Below are 5,866 nucleotides of genomic sequence, written 5' to 3' on the forward strand. Positions count from 1 at the left end.
TATTGGGCTCCCTGACATGCCTTGGGACTTCAAAACAAAATGTGACATGTTTTATATGAGAAGAAAACGCCGAAGGTTTCAACAGACACACACATGTTGGTGAAATTTACCAGGTTTCGACTAGACCATGTTTAATTCGTAAGTACGTCCTATTTTAAGCAATTGATGGATCTTGACGTGGAAATAAGCTGAACTGCTTGTTAATAACCTTGTAACTTACAAAATACAAAAACTGTGCATAAGACTTATTTGATTTTAACTTGTATTATACTCTTTAAAATACAAAAGATTGGTTGATAGTTATCTGGGTTTCGACAGTATGCAGTAATGATGACGATTACGGGTATATTTACCTCATAGGCGGGAACGTCTCTAGTAATAGCGTAGTTCAGTTCTTCATAGAATATTTCCACTCGGGCGACATTTTTCCAAACTGAATCTGCGTCGTTGATGTTTATAGTCTTATCTGATATTGAGTGTAAATTGCGAAGAAGATGTTTCTAGGAATTTATAAAAAGAAGAACTTAAAGTTAGTTGAAATTGATGAAAATACTAAATGTGGATCGTTCTGTTTCATTAATGTAAAAACGTGAACAAACAGTGTAAGCTAGTAGAGTTCAAGCGCTGTCCTATTTTAGTGTTATGCCACAGTTTGGATTTACGAATGTGTTTAACAACAGCTTCTTTAGACCAACAATTAGCAGTTATGACATCCAAAAGTTTCCATAATTTCAGGGTTAAGAGCACCCTTAAATAATTATGCTTATTTGTTATATTGTTTATTTATGGCATCTTTATCCATGTATAGGGTAGGCATCTTTATCCACGTATAAGGTATTCATAAATCAGTCCAAACTCACTGCGTTCCATAATTATGTGACATCTTTGTATGTATAGACATGTCTGATCGAGGGCTTTTAAGACCTCGGTCCTGTGTGCAACTAATTTTGTGCAACTAATTTTAATTTTAAAAATTAGACGGACGGAGTATGCATTGTTTATTTACCCAATTCCAAATTAAGCGGTAGTATGATATTAATTTACAGATGTCCAACTTTTGTCCCTCAAGCCAATCCCCAGCAAGATGACACCGCCCGGAATTGATCCCTGGACCGTTTGCATCAAAGGCAAGCAACGTAAATATTAAGCCATGATCTCCCACTTCACTGGCTCATTGTCTTATGTGGTCAAAGCTTAAAGCAACATATTTTTTATGACGAGCATATCTAGGCATTAACAGCTCAAATGTAGGAGATAACGCTGACGAAACTTCGGCCAGACACAAGTGACCTGGTGAAATAAGGGGGTCGCCGTAGATAGCTGGTCGGGGCAATTTTGACAGGACAGTCAAGTGTAGCCATGCACAATCGGGCTTATTACCCTGACTTGAACCGACTTTAACGAGGTCTTTTATCATGGATCATCTGCCCGCCTTTACCAGATGAGCCACGGGGAGAGCGGATAAAAAATTTTTTGGTCCTGCGAGGAATTGAACCCGTACCTCTCGCACCAAAGGCAAAGACCTTAACCAATGTGCCACGCTGCTCCCTATAGAATTGATAGAACCTCTATACATACATCCAGAGATACGTATTGGCTAAGGTAATTTAAAGACGCATACTTACAAGGTAGACATCTGACGGCCATGTAGATTGCGAAACCGTTTTGACAAAATACCTAGTGCTGTAAAAATCAAAAGAAACTATATCAAAAATCGTTTGGGCAACTAGTATACGAATTTATACCATAAATATAGAGGAAATAACGCAATTGAAAAATACACGCCGTGCATCATAATTGTTGGACAACAGCAAAAAGGATTCTAGCATAACCACGATGTCCGATTTCCGCATATTGCCGAATTCCAAGTAAGTACAAACCGACCCTATGTGAAGTGCCTTACGCGAATTATTGTCCGCGAGTAGCGATCACGCCAAAACGGTTTAACGACGCCCACTGCATCAATAGAGTGCATCAACTGCATCAACTGGGTGCGGACTCGGACGGTTTATACCATTGCCTGCCATTCGTCAGCATGCGTTGATGGGCTATTAAAGGAATGTCTGGATTTCCAGGTTTGTTTCTTGATAGCGACTCAGGTGCCAATATTACTGGAAAAGGCTTAGAAATGCAATTAAGTGCATAAAAAAATCACGGAATTGTCCTAAATGAGCTCTCAAATTGAGGATTTCCGATTTTAATTATTTTTCTTGAATATTGTCGCCTTTATACACTTTACAAGTCTGGACTTCCAACAATCAAGACTGGACAAAACGTCCGAATAATCCGAACTCCTCTATAGGGGGTGTGCATCTCTTTTTTGGAATAGCCCAATCATGTCGACTTAGAACTTATTGCTACTATTAACTTACTTGCATTGCTGTCCACAGTCACAACCAAGGGCATTGTTGTCGTGAAGGTAGCGTATGTATTGACGACATAAATCTAACAAAAAAATGCGCAAATAACTTCTAATAAGAAAATGTTACAAAACATATACAAGTATAATGTATAGGCCTACAATATGCCAATGTTTTCCGTTTGATTTGTGGATTAACTTGCAATTACCTACATACAACAAAATTAATCTGGAGTCTTCGAGGAAAGCAGGTTTTTATTTTAATAATTGGTATTCCATTTCGAATTGACACCAAAACAATGAACATTGTCACATGTCACAAAAACACAACGATTGGGCCATTTGGATAGTATACACTGAATACATTTTGCATTAATTTGCTAGTGTTGGTTAGTATTATAATTAACAGGATTTTTAACAAGATATCTTTTTTATTTCTCACCTTCTGAGGTATTTGATATCCTGCATTTTGGCCCATGAAGATCAATAGTATCAGAGCAGCCACACGCTTGCAAAATGTTAATGTGAACGCAAGTTCTCAAACATCGCTGTAAAGATTTAAAAAAACAAACAAGTCAAACAGCAGGTGTGAAAATAAAGAATAACTTTTTACTTTCGTACGTTCATCGGGTAAATAACTTCGCCATGATTATCGCATATATGTAAAAAAACGTATTTGCTTCCATTATTCTGATAAGCCCCAACAGAGGTCGCTGTAGCCGATTTTGTTAGGGCAGAGTCGCGTTTTGCCTTGGTTTCTCGGCGTTTCGCACAAGGCTCTACGGGTATATTATAGGCACACACAGCAAACACAAAACATTTTCGACATCATTCGCAAAAGGTTAGAAAAAGTTGCCAGAAAATATTTAAATTTCGGGTTATATAAATTGTATGTGAAGGGTATCAAACGTTTTTATAACCTTCAAAAACGTTTTGTGATAACTTACATTCGCCACGAGTTGTTTTGATTTAATGGCTGGCCTCTTTTGATATAGATTATTTCATTGTACATATTAAGCATAACTTTAAAAAAAAATGATTTCTATATCCATTTTCTAGATTGTCTGACCTTGATAAGAAGCGCAAGTTGGCAACAGATACACTTGATAATGACAACTTTCTAGCCCATAACATAAGTATATATTTTATTGTGATAACAAAATGCAATGGCTTTTAATTACAAAACAGTGAAGTAGAATTCAAATCCAATCTATTAATTCCACGGCACAATACCTTTCTGTTGTAACGTTCACCTTCCACCGTCACGACCTCGCCGTGACGTAAATCTTGCCAAACAACATCATCTGCGATACAATCACTGTACTTCCCTCCAAGACGAGAAACATTTTCCTAATAAAAGAACATGGATGGTGTATGGTTTATTGGGACCTGATGTCACACATTGGATAGGCTATTTGGCATTGAACTAACCCTCGCATATCATACGTATAACTGTTGTACGTGTCACGAACAGAGGCTGTTCAAACCCAATTTCTTTAAGAAAATTCTCATACAATTATTGTTTACAAAAACCCTATTCGGAACTCGTATTGTTTGTCTATTGGAAGGTAAAGAATCTAAAAAGTTAAGAAGATGAACAAAGAGGTCACTCGCATGCCAAGCAGAAGATCACAGATCTGTAGCCACGGGGTTTTGCTGGCCCGGCCAGCGATTCCATGGGTTTACGAGCGTATATGACTTAGGCTGATTGCGTTATAACATCACGTGGAATGCATACATGCGCAGTGGTTTTCCTAGTGAGCTTTTAATAGTGAGTTTCAGTCGAGTTAGGGTTATAATAACATAGACCTAAATCTAGGAAACACACGTTTATTAACCCTATAACAGAACCCGCGCCCCTCAATGCATCTATTGTAGCTTACATATCTGAGTCCAATAGAGGTTATTGTGCCTGGTCTAATCGTGATACCATCGTCAGCTGGTAAAGCTGCTACATCAACAGGATTAATTGCAACTCGTACACCGCCTTCACGGCCAAAAATACTCAGGTATTCACTTTGTTCCAAGAATAGAGTCATTTTCAGACCTGAAATAGAAAGGAGGTACATTTGTCTGATAATTGACGAATAAAGTTGACATATTATACATGGCATGTGGGGAATAAGTATGATTATGGAAATTCATACGAAGAAGTAATTTTTAAATAACATCAATCGTTCTTTTCAATTATGTCCTGCATGCATTGTCTAAATTTGAAATGTTCATGGATATTGTACAAGCACTCATTGTCTTCTGAAAACTATGTATAACTGAAGATCGAATTAAAAAGACTAGTTTGCGTTTGACGTCAGGGCAAAGGCGCGGGTGATTGGTTGCTGACCTACACAGTACGACATTTTTGGTCTGGTTGACAGGACGTCATACGCAAACTAGTCTTTTTAATTCTGTTTTCAATTATAGGCAATAAAGATAAATAGTCAGATCAGGGATTATTCCCAAACCATTTCCAGTCTCAATGATTCACAAAAAGAATACAGTAGGTATATGTAAAAAATAAGTTTGAGACTGTTGAAATATACTTAGACTGTTGAGAACAATATATTTAAACAATAAATTAATTTGCACGGAAGATTTATATATCAATAAATATTTCTATTGCAAAAATTGATTGGATATTGAAATTTCCTTAAAATGGTTTGATAATGATTTGTAATTTCTTGCTAACTTTGTTTGCATTCTGAGATTTCTTTTACTAAAATTAGTTTGAAATTGAAATTTCAGTTTCCTAAAAATGATTGGATACTGAAATTTCGTTTGCTAAAAATGGGTTTGATATTAAAATTACTGTTGCTAGAATTATTTGATATTTTACAGTTTTAGCCACCATTGGATTTTCATGCAATAGCAATAATAATAATATTGAAAATAGTTCCATGAACGAGTCCGTGTGATCAATATATAGAAAATAGATCTACTTTCTGGGAAATTATTGTTTCAGTGTGCATTCGCGTGTTACATCATTATATTGACATTTAAACACAAAATGACGTATATTCCTGTGTTATAAATTTTGCATTACGCGGGCTTTGCATATCGACATTTTCCCATGATGCAATTTTGGCCTCTGCTCTGTAACAGCTGGAGATGCATCATATAGTGAATTAACCGAGTTATCATTGTAAACGTACCATAATTAGAACCAGCTCTCGTAGATAGAATTGGAATATCTATATTACTATATCCCGCGTAGTTGAAGCTAAAACAGTTACCGTATGTATCGTCAGGAATTGTTGCAAATTTACTGTCAAGAGAAAACGAATAATGAACGAAATCAATGTTAAAAAAGGAAAAAGACACTATCAGCATGCAGCGACTCGCTACCGGTACATCAAAATCTTAAAATTCATGCAGACTTCTCCTTCACTTTTAAGCTGTTCCCAAGAAATTTTGTTTATACTTTCGTGAGGATCACTGTAAGTGCCTTTGATATCACCTTATTTTCCCATTGTCATTTTAATACTTGCCTTATGTTACAATTTTGCTCAT

The sequence above is a fragment of the Amphiura filiformis genome, chromosome 15, assembly GCF_039555335.1.
Source record: "Amphiura filiformis chromosome 15, Afil_fr2py, whole genome shotgun sequence".
Lineage (NCBI taxonomy): Eukaryota > Metazoa > Echinodermata > Ophiuroidea > Amphilepidida > Amphiuridae > Amphiura > Amphiura filiformis.